Source organism: Chionomys nivalis, chromosome 7, assembly GCF_950005125.1.
Source record: "Chionomys nivalis chromosome 7, mChiNiv1.1, whole genome shotgun sequence".
Classification (NCBI taxonomy): Eukaryota; Metazoa; Chordata; class Mammalia; order Rodentia; family Cricetidae; genus Chionomys; species Chionomys nivalis.
Window position 1 is genome coordinate 53,306,698 of NC_080092.1, and position 14,386 is coordinate 53,321,083.

The 14,386-nt window shown below is 43.3% G+C and overlaps 1 pseudogene; it reads left to right on the forward strand.

The window, feature by feature from the left end:
* The first annotated feature begins 5,447 nt into the window (after positions 1-5,447).
* Positions 5,448-5,856, forward strand: LOC130878493 (40S ribosomal protein S17-like; annotated as a pseudogene).
* The last annotated feature ends 8,530 nt before the right edge of the window (positions 5,857-14,386 follow it).

Here is a 14,386-nt window from a genome sequence, read left to right on the forward strand (position 1 = left end):
GCAGTTACTTGATTTATTATGAATATAATTAATTTTTAAATAACATTTTTATTAGGACTGTTATTTTTTATTTGTGCCACAGTCACAATCTAACATAAATTTTGAATGATCTGCCTTAAACCCATTTTCCCATAAGCCATGTTATTTGTATCGCATGGTTTTTCAAAACATAATATTTCTAACGTTTATGTGACATATACACATATACTTCACATTATTGTAGAATACATTACTTTGATTATCAAACACCTAAAAATGAGCCAACAAATTCATTTATAGAAATACATATACAGGGGAAAAAAATCAAAAACAAATGGCAAAAATAATATTCACAGAGATATTTATCAAAGACTTATTTATAAAGCTGGAATAACTGGAAGACATCCAAATGCATGATACAATTGAATATCTAATATTCCACACACAGAATCTATGAACCATTAAAAATAATCTGTTCAAAAAATATTTTCAAAGATACTTAGAATAATAAAAATTATGTAATAGATCATTAAGTGGGAAAAGAGTAATCATTTAAAAACTATGTCACATAATATCATACAAATTTTATAATACAAAGTACTGAATTATGTTTTTCCTATTTTACCTACATCAAATACATAACTGCACACAGCAAAATATAAATAATGGATTAAATACTAGTAGATGGGATTGTGCTTTTCTATGGTTTCTGTCATGGATTTTAATTTATATTACATCCATATATAAAAGAAAAACAAGCATTATTTTCTAAGAAATAAAATATTTAATTGGTGCTTTAACGAAAAGGGAGGCAGATAGGCACAGTGGTACACACTATGACCTCAGTACTCAGGAGGCTGAGGCAGAAGGATCATGTGTTTGAGGTCAGTCTGGGTTATATAAGTAGGCAGAAAAAAAAGAAAAAGGAGGAAGGAAAGGAGGGAGGGAGGGAAGGAGTGAGGGAGAGAGAGAGGGAGGGAGAGAGAGAGGGAGGGAGGGAAGGAGGGAAAGAGGGAAGGAGGGAGGGAGAGAAGGAGGGAGGAAGGGAGGGGAGAGGAGAGGAAGGAGCAGAGGGAAGAAGGGGAAGGGTTGAAGGGAAGGAAGGAAGGAAGGAAGGAAGGAAGGAAGGAAGGAAGGAAGGGAGGGAGGGAGGGAGGGAGGGAGGGAGGGAGGGAGGGAGGGAGGGAGGGAAGAAGGAAGGAAAGGAGGAAAGAGGGAGGAAGGGGAGGGAAGAAGGAAGGAAGGAAGTGGAAACAGAAGAGATAAGAAAAAAGAGAAAGTGAAGAGAAGAGCCAGAAATAAGGGGAAAGAAGAATAGGGGGAGACTCCCTGCCCCTCTAGAGATTACTTCCTACATATCCTTGGATCAAGCCCATAAATCCTTTAATACTGCATCTTGGGGCTCAGGTGCAGCTCAAGAGGTAAGATCTTACCCCAGAATACAGATGATCAAGGCCAGGTCCCACAACACAGCTACTGGAGGGGTCCATTCCTGTAGCCTACCCTATCTCTGTGATTTAGGGAGGAAGTTGGAGATCCAGGCCATAGTGAGTGGTACTGCAACCATTGGGAATAGCATTAACCACTGAGAAGAAGCCGGTTCCCATGTCTCAGGACAGATGGATGGACTGTCTCTACCTGTGCCACATGCAGAAATGACAGTCTGATCAATGCACATTGCTCCCACACCCAGGCCCTGACATCGCAAAGCTGCTACCCATTCCTGACGGGGGAAAAAAAGAGAAATCCTGAACTGACACAGGTAGAATTGGTGATAATTTTAATAAATTAAGTTATAAAGAATGACCCAATGGCTTATTTCCAGCCACGGGGTTGGATTTGATATGATTTGATCCCTCTATGGGGCCTTCTGGGGTGAAAGAACTAAGGAATTGTATAAAACATGCTTTAACTCTGCTTAAATACGTTACTGACCTGCACAGAAGAAAGTCCTGCAAAGCCCTCAAACCAAGGAAAGTAAGACTTTGGGAAGGAAGATGAATGTTAATGTTTCCTTCTCCCAGATAGCTTCTGTTAGACCCTCCAATCCTTGAGGTCTTTCTCTGAGATCACCTGAGGTATGGGGTCAAGAGGGCAACCTCAGTCACAGACCAGTGTCCCAGGCCAGAAGCAAGATTTGAAATCTTCACATAAAGCGGAGGACTAGAGGACTAGAGGACCCACGTCTGCTCAGTGTGACCACAAAATATATCTGGACCCCCACAAACAGGGAGAGGGTTTGGTTGGTGTAATCCTGACCTTGGCTGAATTAAGGCTTAGACACAGCCTGCTTCTGACACTATTTTAAGAATTAGGCACATTGTGAGGCCCATGAAAACCTTGGGTTGAAACCTTGGGTAGTGTTCCTAATCTCTGCAGAAGCAAAACAGAAATCTCACTGGCAAAAACAAAATTATGAACAAGGCCCCAGAAATTCCTGCGAGGTATGTCCTAGAGATAATAAGCAGCTTACAGTCCCCAAATATCGAACACATGAAGAAATAAAGAATAACAGGTATTAATTGTCAGAAAAAAATATAGACTCACAAGAGCGTCAGATACTGGAATTTTCAGATATGGAATACAAGGTATATACAAATGCCGGCTTGAGGAGCCGGAGGTTTGGCAGGTAAAGTACTAGCCTTTCAGGCTCAAAAACCTGAGTTTGACTCCCCAGAACACACAGTTTTAGAAAGCTGAGGATATTGGCATATGCTTGAAATCCCAACACTGGGAACATTGGAGACAGTCTACTTGTTAAGTTCCAAGCCAGTGAGAACCCTATCTCAAAAAAGAAAAACAAGGTGGGCATTGCCAGCCTGTGAGAAGCCTGCAGTTTATTCTCGGCACCATTAAAAGAGAAAAAAATTAGAGACTGTGAGGCAGTTGCCACCAAGTCTGATGATTTGACCCCCAGAGCCCTTGTAATGAAGGAGAGAAGTGCCTTCCATAAGCTGTCCTCCGAGCTCCATGTGCACATGCACAAAATAAATAAATAAATGAGAAACAATTTTTAACCAAGGAAATAGCAAATTCTTTGGGCTGTATTCAAGGTGCCTGTGATGGGTCCCCTCCTTAAGTCTGCAGTTAGATCTAGGGCAGCCACTTGGTTTCCACACAACACTTGTACCACAGGACATTTCCAGACCCCAGCTGGCTCATCCCAGCCACTCTGGATAGAATCTCACTCTAGCCAAGGTGAGAAAGTTGATCTCCCAGGTCACAGCCCCTCCTTGAAGCCATCTCAGAAGCCCAGAAAAGACTCCGCTAGTTTAGTTTAGTTTAGTTTAGTTTAGTTTAGTTTAGTTTAGTTTCATTTAGGCTCCACCAGCTCAGAAGCCCGCAGAGCTATCATCACTACAGAGATGTGAGAGTCGTCCATCCTAAGAAAAAGGGTATCATCTGGGGGCCCTCATGAGAGGAGGCCTTCAGGAACACAGCTCTGGATGCCTGGTCCCTAGCAGAGTGCCTTGTCAGGCTCCCACCAACCATCCTGCTAGAAGCAGGAGGGCCTCCCAGCTTTTGTACCAGCTCATTGAGTTCTTAGCAGAGCGTAAAATGAGCTCTCTGGGAAATTAGGAAAACATTCAACCTGCTGTCCGTCTACAGTACACAATGCCTGCCTGTCGGCAGGAGCTCTGTGCTGTGGGCAGTGGCTCCCAGAGCTACTTATCTGGCCACTGCAAGGCTCCCTGGAATGGCTCACAAAAATAATTGACCATAGCAGCTGAAGCAGCACCCCTATAGTGGAGTGGCTCGAGGGGAACCACTCTGACCCCTGGAGAAAAGCTATCCTCAGGCATGTAAAAACCATACCTGTCTTCAGATGTGAGGCTGAGATTGACCAGCTGCCGCCTTCGAGGCTGTAGCTACTTGTCCTTCAGTGCTCACCCTACCTTTAGCATCATGGGATGTAGAGACAAAGCCAGGGCTCAGCCATGCCTGTTCCCAACACGATTCCTACACAGCTCAGCTGATTTTCTCCACAGAGCAGCCATGAGTTGGAGAAGTTCTACCGCTGGCCTGTGCACACCAAGAAATCAGGGCCAGTCGTTCTCACTTTTCTTAGTGTTCTAAGTACCAGTCCTCAAGGAGAGTTGCCAAATGGATGCTATGGACTCATTTGTTGGATGGCTGGAGGCTTGGTCTTAGCCCTTGTCTACTTTCTGACCGAACTCTCTCCTGTCTCTGTGCCTGTTCTCTGAGACTGAGAGAGATGGCTTCTACCAGCACACCTAGAAAAATGGAAGAGAGTTACCCTCGGCTGGACAGGAGGGGAAACCCTTTGAGAACTCTGCGCAGAAGGATTCTCTCCCTAGCAGATGTGTTCTCAGATCACAGGAAGGTCAAAGACGGTCCAAGGAGAAACAGTGGCTGAGAAGGAGCAGGAACAGGGGAAAAGGGACTGCAGCATCCTTGTGGATCCTGTGGAAACGGGTAGTTCAAGCACACTGAGAACAAGAGTGATGGAGGAAGCTCATTGGTTAAAAAATAAAGAAACTGCTTGGCCCTCATAGGTTAGAACATAGGTGGGTGGAGTAAACAGAACAGAATGCTGGGAGGAAGAGGAAGTGAGCTCAGACGCCATGCTCCTCTCTCCCGGGCAGATGCAGGGCAGCTCCTCTCAGAGGCAGACACGATAAAGCAAGCCGCCAGGTCAGACATGCTGAATCTTTCCCGGTAAGACTGGTGCTACACAGATTATTAGAGATGGGTTGATCGCCATATGAGAATTAGCCAGTAAGGGCTAGAGCTGATGGGCCAAGCAGTGTTTAAAAGAATACAGTTTGTGTGTTGTTATTTTGGGGCATAAGCTAGCCAGGCTACCAGGAGCTGGGGCGGCAGGAACGCAGCCCACAGCTCCCACTACACAAGAGTGCTTGGCCAGAGCTGTGCATCACGAGGAACATAATGGCAGCCACTGTGGACAGATGCCACTGGAGGCTGTGAGCCTGGGGACTGCTGCAGTCATTGGCAGTGAGATGAGGTGGCCTGAGCCCAGGAGTGAGGCTAAAGAGACAAGACCGGATCACACCCTTTCCAACCAACAAGGGGAAATCTGCATCGACACCTGAGGGACACAGTATCACCTGCTAAAGTCCAGATGGAACCCAGCACTGAGGCTACACCCCCACCCCCATATGAACCTCTTGAGACTCCACATCCCTGCATCTTTATAGGATGATTATTGCCCGATGGGGCAGCTTCTGCCCGTGCAGCACCTCACCTCACATATACATGTTATACACATGAGAACAGTGACTGTCCCTGGCTCAGACTTCCAGTCCCTCAGAGACCCCCAATACTGAATCCTCATCCTGGCTCTGTTCTTCATTCACCATGAAACCATGCTCACTTCTTTGAGCCTCATTTGTCTCAGTCACAAAGAGGCAATGATGTTTCTGACCATGAAGGTCTGTGGCACGGCAAAAATAACAATAATAGCTCTTTTACCGGGACCCATCAACATGGGCCGCGTGCGCACCAAGACCGTGAAGAAGGCAAGCCCGGGTCATCATCGCAAAGTACTACACACGCCTGGGCAATGACTTCCACACCAACAAGCGCTTGTGCAAGGAGATCGCCATCATCCCCAGCAAGAAACTCGGCAACAAGATAGCCGGCTATGTCACGCATCTGATGAAGAGGATTCAGAGAGGCCCTGTCAGGGGTATCTCTATCAAACTGCAGGAGGAAGAGCGAGAAAGGAGGGATAATTATATTCCTGAGGTCTCAGCCCTGGATCAGGAGATCATTGAGGTAGAGCCTGACCCCAAGGAGATGCTGAAGCTTCTGGACTTCGGCAGTCTCTCCAACCTGCAGGCCACTCAGCCTACAGAGGGGATGATTTTCAAAACACCGCATGGAGCCATTTGAGTCTATTCTGTCGTTTTCAATAAACCTGAAAATAACTTTAAAAAACAACAACAACAAAAAACAATAATATCTATAAAGTTTCTAGCAGAACACTTGGCGCGAAGTTCGTGCACAAGAAGCAGTCTGCATGCTTGGGGCCCTCCACGGTCTTCTCATTCCCCAAGGCTCCTCTCCTCCAAGAAACATTCCTTGACCACCCAGGGTTGGTCCCTCCTCTTCTTGGCTACAAAGATCCTCATAACTGCATCATATTCACGACCTCACTACTGAAAACTGATACCCCTCCACGAGCTGTCCTCATCTCTCTGGCACACAGAAAATTCCCCGAGAGCAAAAACGCCTTCTCTCGCTTCTGCCACGGTACAGGGCTAGGCATGCTGCAGCTGCTCCAGGAAGCAGGCATCATCAGCTGGTTTGCCAAGAGATGGAATTTCATCCTATGTGACAGAGGCACTGGGGAGTTATGAAGGCTCTGGAAGATGGGAAGAGAAGAAGGGCCATTTGAGCGAACACTGAGCCACAGCCTGGGATGTTCCCAGTCTGTTTCTGCTCTTCACTCACCAAGGCCAGCAGCGTGTGAGGAATGTGCCAGGGGCCTGGCATTATTAATCATCTTAAAAGCAAACATTCATCTTGGTGCAGGGGTTTTACCTTTCTCTTCTAATAATGGATTAAAGCACCCATATATTAATGGGCCAGATAATTTACATTTTGCTTAAACAGAAAGAAATAAACCGTCAGACACTTACGGCGACACTGCTTTCCGACAGATTGAGAGATAGGCCCAAGAAACTGCTCTTAAAATGCGCACACCGCATGCTCATTCACTGATTCACAAGAGTACACAAACATTTTTCCACAAGTGCTATGACTTCTGTACACAAATAATTACCATTTCCCCTGAAGGGTTTGCTGCTTTCTTCTCCTCCTCGTCTTCCCAATTGCTCAGGGCAATTAAACCCACAAATCCCCTGTGCTCCTGTTAAAACCTCTGACCTCAGTCCCCAGCAAATCAGTCCCTGGAGAGAACAAGTCATGGGGTATAAGCGGGGGCATGTGAGTGCCGCGCACCGTGCCCCCGTGTTTGTGCTTGGTGCGCTTGAACCCAGTCACTGAGCTTCGGGCAAGGGGCTGGAGATTAAAATACACAAACACACACAGATAGAGAGACAGTGACACAGGTCATCCTTGAATTCCCCAAGAATGCCCCCTTTATTGTGTTCAGGGGCAGATTATATAAAGATAGCCACGCCACAGCCAAATCCACCAGAAACCACTCTCCTGCCATCAGGAACTCCTGAAGGTATCGTGCTCAGAGCAACTGTAGGCACTCAGATCAGGGGATTACAAGAAATTCGGGATCTGGGGTCTCACTGCTCCCAACATGTGGGGCCACCAAGTGTCCTGCTCTGCTCTCCTAATGGGCTTCCTGAAGAGGTCTCTTCATCTCCATCCTCCCTGCTTGATTGTTGAAAAGTAAGGTTCCAGAGAGCATGTGACATATTGCAGAAGGCCATGCAGGTGACTCACCCCTGCATACACTGAGAGTGTGACCTTGGCAGATTTGTAACTTCCTGGACTGCGGGTTTCCCACCTGTCCAGTGAAGGGTTTGGTTCTGACAACCCTATCCTTTGCCACTATGCAGTTAACTACTGGGTACTCCGGGACCAGAGCATCAAAAATTAGAGCTAATCCGTGGGAAAAAAAAAAAAAAAAAACATCTCCCAGCTCACCTAGGTGAGATACTCCCCATACATGCAACTGAGCAGTTCACTGGGCCTGCTCCGTCCCCAAGAGAAACTACCTGCTGAGAATCCCAAATGAGCTAATTTCTATACGTGCTCAGTGCTGGGTGCACTAGACATATCTAATCCCTAAGCGAGTTATAGATTGAATTTATTAAGTCTCCAGATGATTAAGACTCAGTTAAACTACCCACCAAGTTAGTGAAATCCTCAGGTGAGTGACTCAGTGAGCATGCTCAAACCCATCTCTATGTGCTGCCCTATGAGTGTGCACCGATCATCACATGCCTAGTGGTAAAATCATCAAATCCCTAAGGCAAAAAGTAGACCTTGTGTCCCAGAGTATTCAGTTCAAGCACAGGGCAATGACAGCCTCCTTGTTGGTGAAAGCTTCGCCTGTCTTCTTGTACTCCCCAGAATCAGAGCATCACACAGTAGGCCAGTAAGGACACAGTGAACTAAACAAGTCCAGGAGTTTGGGGCCAGGCTCCTTCTGTTAACCTGATGGTTTAGGTAGAAATGATTGTAGCAAATGGGGGCCTCAGGTGAAAGTTATACCAAAATCTAAAACCTTACAGAGAAATCTCTGGTCAGAATCTCCAAAACAGAGCCGCTGTCCCTCGCATGTCCTGGAAGATTTGGACACTGTCCTCTAAGATGACTTCATTGACATTTACAGATCAGTCCACCTAGCAGCAAAATTCACATCCCTTTCAGATGTGCAGGAAACCCTCCCCAAGCAGGCCATGTGCTTCTCAATAGAGCAGGTCTCAGCAAGTTTTTAACGATCAGAAATCATTTAAGATATAGTCTCTAGTCGCATGGAATTAAATTTAAAAGGAACACACCAAGATTTGGAAAATTAAACAAACACTTCTAAGCAAACCAAAGATCGATGAAGAAATTACAAAGGAAACTCGAAGGTACCTCAAACAAAAGGATAATGGAAGACAGACATTAAAATTTAAAAGGCACAGCTAGAGTGCTGAGCAGGAGGTTAGAGCCTTAAATGCCTAAACTGATGAAGAAGAAAGAACACTGGACCAGTTGTCAAACTTCCACCTACAGGTGCAGAAAAAGAACAAAAAGAAAAGGCAAGTAAGTCTGCATGAAGGTAGGAAGTGGGAACTGAAGGGAGCGGGAAGGGGGAAGCGGAAATGGAAAAATTGGTCCAAGTTGCTTCTTTGAAAAGATTACAGTTAAGTGGTACCCCAAGACTATGGATCTGTTCATAAGGAGAGAAAACACATACTGTCAGTATTATGGAGGATTATCACTCCAGACTCTGGCTATTTTTAAAAATGAAAATATTCTGAACAACTTTGATATGGAATGTCCTTCTGTACATGTATTGGTTTTGTTTTTTGGTTGACAAATAAAGCTGTTTTAGCCAATGGCTTAGCAGAGTAAATCCAGGAGGGAAATCTGAACCGAGCTATGTAGAGAGAATAGGCAGAGTCAAGGAGGCATCATGTAGCTGCCGAAGGAGAAAGACGCCAGAACATTAGTGATAAGCTACAGCCTCATGGCAATACATAAATGAATACAAGTGGGTTAATTCAAGATGTAAGAGCTATCTAGGAATATGTCTGAGCCACTGGTCAGTGTTGTAATTAACATAGTTTCTATGTGGTTATTTGGGTCTGGGCTTCCGGGAAGCGAAAACACGGTCTCCATTTACACAACTTTAAGTCATAAAGTTGACAACTAAGCAAACTGTGCAAGTTCATTGGAAAATAACTCATCCAAATGAACAAACTATAAAATTTAATTTTTATTAATTTTATTTTATTTTTTATTTAAATAACATTTTTTCATTTGCTTTACATACTGACTGCAGTTTCTCCTCTCTCCTCTTCTCCCAGCCTTCCCACCCCACAAAGAATAAAATTTTTAATCTAGATTGACCTATATTTGCTCACTTCTGATTTTTAGCAAAATTTTTTCTACAAAGAGAACTTGAAGCCCATGAGACTTTATGAATTTTGTCGAAAACTTTATGAAGGAATAATGCCAATATTAAACAGACTCCTAGAAAATCAAGCTGAGAAATCATTTTCTCAACTCATTTAATGAAGCAAGAATAACCCAATGCCACAGCTGACAAAGACTAGATAGATTTTTTTAATCCTAAGGAAATATTATCAACAAGTCTTGACTAAGTGTCCAAGGATGCAACAGGGGTCCAGGATTGATTAATTGAACATTAGAAATGTTTGGGGAAAAGGTCAAGTGAAAAAATGCAGTCTGTGGCACTCACAAAATCAATCACATGAAGGAGAAATTCATCTCTGAATAGGGAAAGGTCATGTTACGGTGACAAAACGCTTTTGTTGGTGGTTGGTAGTCCCTGATATATCCTAGAGATAAGTCTCTTATTAGATGCTTCTACTCTGATTTTTTAATGTAATAATGACATCTGTTAAGTGCCTGATAATATCCTACCTCAGGGGAAAACTTCGGAGCTCCTTAAAAACTAACAACATTGAGTTTTTATGGGGTTTGAGGTGTGTAAATGCACACACGTGTGCAGAAACACACACATTCATTGTGCTCTTTCTAAGTTTCTTTTTGTTGTTGCTTGTTAGTTTGTTAATTTTTCTTTATTATTGTTTGTCTTTTTTATTGACCTACTTGTATTTTTATTCTTTTTGTTGTTGTTGTTGTTTTTTGAGACAGGGTTTTTCTGTAGCTCTGTAGCTTTGTAGTCTTACAGCCTGTCCTGAAACTCACTCTGTAGACCAGGTGGCCTCAGATTCTGTCTCTGCCTCCCAAGGGCTGGGATTAAAGGCATACACCACCACTGCCTGGCCCTGTGTGTTCTTAAAAGAAAGAGAAAGAAGGTGTGGAGTTGGAAGGGTGGAGAGGTGGGGGAGATATTGGTGGAGATGAGGAAGATATGATGATCTGAATATATTATATGAAACTAACTTTATTTCCAATTAAAAAAAAGAAGTGGCCTGGAAATCTTCCAGATATCATATTTAAGCATCAAGGAAATCACAAAAAAAAAGTAATGACAAAGGCATTATTTTAAACATTATACTAGGTACATAAGACCATAAAACAAGACAAGAAAAATAAGTCATAAATATTAGAAGTTAAAAAATAAAACAGTGACCAGTAATGTAGCTATGAACACAAAATTTTTCACAGAATCTCCAAGAATATACCAGAATTGAATTGATAAGTTTTGTACGTCATTATCCAAACATCAATTCTTGTCTTCCCTATTAGCAAAAACATATTGAATAAAAACTTCTAAAATTATCATGGGCAATAGAATTTTTACTGCCTAGAAATGAATCAAATTAAAAGTTGCAAATCTGCTGTTCTGAGAACTGCAGTTCTGTAGTAAGGAGCTGCAGGCCAGCTCCTGGCCGCATGGCTAGCTTATGCCCCAAAATAACAACACACAAATTGTATTCTTTTAAACACTGCTTGGCCCATTAGCTCTAGCCCTTACTGGCTTATTCTCATATCGCGATCAACCCATCTCTAATAATCAGTAGCACCAGTCTTACCGGGAAAGATTCAGCATGTCTGACCTGGTAGCTTGCTTCATCGTGTCTGGCTCCGAGAACAGGGACATGGCGCCTGCCTCGTTTCCTCTTCCTCCCAGCATTCTGTTCTGTTTACTCCACCCACCTATGTTCTAACCTATCAGGCCAAGCAGTTTCTTTATTAATTAACCAATGAAATCAACAGATTGATATGACACTCCCACATCACAGTTCAGTGCTGAAGGAGATCTAAATATGTACAAAGGCATTCTGCACTTGCGCACAAAACTAGATACTGCTAAGATTTCAGTTCTTGTTAAACTAGCCTGCTTCTGGCAAACCCAAATCCCCTATTGGGATTTGGAAAACTAAAAATACTGAAAGATGTGAACTACTAGCTTCAAGTCATTCCATAGCCATCGAGTGAAGAGCAGTTTGGGTACAGACATAGGAAGACTACAAGACAGTGTACAAGGAAAGGCCAATGCAGAATACATACACCAAAACTAGACTTGTGTATAAGGTCACTTAATTTTCAACCAAGCTATTTCAACAACATCCCTAGAACAACTTATAATCACATAGAAAACTCTTAACTCCTACCTCATTCCACACGTAAAAATTAATTGAACATAGAATACGTCTACCCTTTAGGCTAAGAACAAGTGAGGGTGGCTGATAAAAACAAACATACTATAGAAAATGTACCCAAAGAAAACAAAAGGGTGCCTTTGAGACTTGGCAAAGACAAATAACAAATACGTTCAAATTAAATCTCTACTCCTCAATATACACCGTTAACAGAATTAACAAGCATACCACAAACTGAGGGGGAAAAAAACACAACATAAACATCTAACAAGAGACTTATCTCCAGACTGTATTGAGAACTATTAATCAGCAGCAAATAAAATAGTACAATGTCCAAAATGGGTGGAAGGAGTTACGGGCCACTGACGGCTGCTGAGAGAGGGAGGAGCCCCCGTTAGTTATTCAGTACCAAGTGGTCAGTTCCAGAAACATATACCCATGAGCAACACTAAATGGACTCAGCAGGTTGCATTTACATATTCATAAACACACACACACACACACATATATATATATATATGATAATTAAAGAAAAAGAAGTCATGAGTTTCAGAGGAGTGAGGAGAAAGGGTGAGTGAGAAAAGGAATGGGGAGGGAGAGTTGGGAACGCAGCACACATTATAAAATTTTTAAATATATTTTATTTTTTAAATGTTTTAGAAAATAGGTAAAAGGCTTAAAATGGCATTTCACAGAGGCTGGGGAGATGCAGGCAAAATGCTTGCTGTGGAAGCATGAGTGTCTGAGTTTGGATCTCCAGCACCATGTGAAAAGCTGGGTAGCTGCTTGTAATCCCAGCTCTGCACAACAAAGATAGGTGGACTCCAGGGATTCTGTGGACAACCAGTCTAGTGGAAACAGCAAGATCCTGGAGCAGTAAGAGACCCTGTCTCAAAAACTAAGGTTTAGAAATGAATGAGGAAGACATCTGGGTATCAGCCTCTGGCCTCCACACGCACCTGCACAGGTGAGCACACACGTGCACACACACATTCATACAAAGATATTCTACAAAGAAGATAATATGAATGGCCTCCCAGAATGAAAAATTCTCAATACCAATATTCATACCCACAACAATACATCTCTTTCTGAAGCACTAGAGATTAAATCTAGGGACTTGTGCTTGCTAAGTAAGAACTCTTGAGCTACACTAAGCTACATCCCAGCCCTTGGGTTTTTGAGGCAATATTTCACAATCTAGCACAGATTGGGTTTAAACTTGTGATCCCCTTGCCTTCACTCTCTCAAATGCTGAGATTACTAAGATTATGGGTGTGTGACATTACACAAGCCTTCAGATGTGCTTTTAAATGACAGAGAAAGGGTACAAGGAGAAATTGATGGGAATAGCCTAAAACCAGACAGTTGCACAACTAAATAAATTTGCCGCCACTGAACTCTGCCTCTGAATAGGTAAGTTTTGAATCTACATTATTTCTCAGTACACTCACACGACGTTGCTGAAAGCATAAATCACGAGACAGACTTCAAAGGTGAACCTGAATTGTAAAGAGAAGCTCTTGAAGAATGATAAGCACAAAATTCAGGACAGAAATGATCTACAAGAGCAGATGGGAGTGATAGGCTGAAGGAGGGTGCTGAAGGCTCTTGGCAGTCTCCTTTCTCACGGCCCTGACTGGCGAGCATGGCGGCTTCAATAAGAAATGCTTCCCCCACAGACTTGGTTCCCAGCGGGTTGCACTTTTTGGGGGTGAGGGTAGAACCTTCAGGATGTAGAGCTTCACTGGAGGAAGCATGTCTCTGGGGTAGGGTTCTGGGGTGGGATCTGTGGGTTCTTGGCCCCTCTTTTCTCATTTGTTCACCCCCCCACTTCCTGTATGGAAATGAGATCAGTCAGCATGCCTTGCCTTCCCTGATATTATGGACTCCAGACCTTGGTAACCAAGAGCCAAAACAAACTCTTTCTTCCTTAACTTGCTTGGGATCATGATCTTTAATCACGTCAACAGAAAAGTAACTAATGCAGAGATATATTTTATACCTAAGATTTTTATTATTGGGGGGGGGTCCCTTTTTTGTTTCTACACAACAAGAAAAACAAATAAAAACTAGCCAAAATAAATTATGAAAGAGATTAGTTATTGACAGGTGACAGATCTGCACCACAGTAACAAAAGTACCCAGTGGGAGGCTAAAACTCAGCCTTGTTTAGAAACATGACAGTCCCATAGGAAGGCAGAGTTAGAAGGCAATCCCTGAGAGATGAACCAGTGGAGAGCCACAGAAAGCAACAGGCAGGAGTGGTGATGCTGAGGGAATGGACAGTACCAAAGAAGAAAATCATGGTGGCCTGACGGCATCTCCTCTTTGAATGGAAAGGGAGCAGAAACTGCACCAAGTGCTCCCAGGCCCTGCCTGGTGCTGTTTAGATGCCAGTCCGTGACTTTTCAGTTACAACATGTGCAGACCTTCCTTGGAGTTCCTTGTCCTGTCTGGCTTGTTCAAAAAAGGAAACTTAGAGGGGCTGGAGAGATGGCTCAGCGGTTAAGAGCACTGACTGTTCTTCTCAAGGACCTGGGTTCAATTCCCAGCACCCAAATGGCAGCTCACAACTGTCTGAAAATCCAGGGAATCTGAGACCTTCAAACCAATGCACATAAAATAAAGTTAATAAAACCATAAAATTAAAAAAAAAAAAAAGGAAACTTAGAGACATGGAAGAGTAG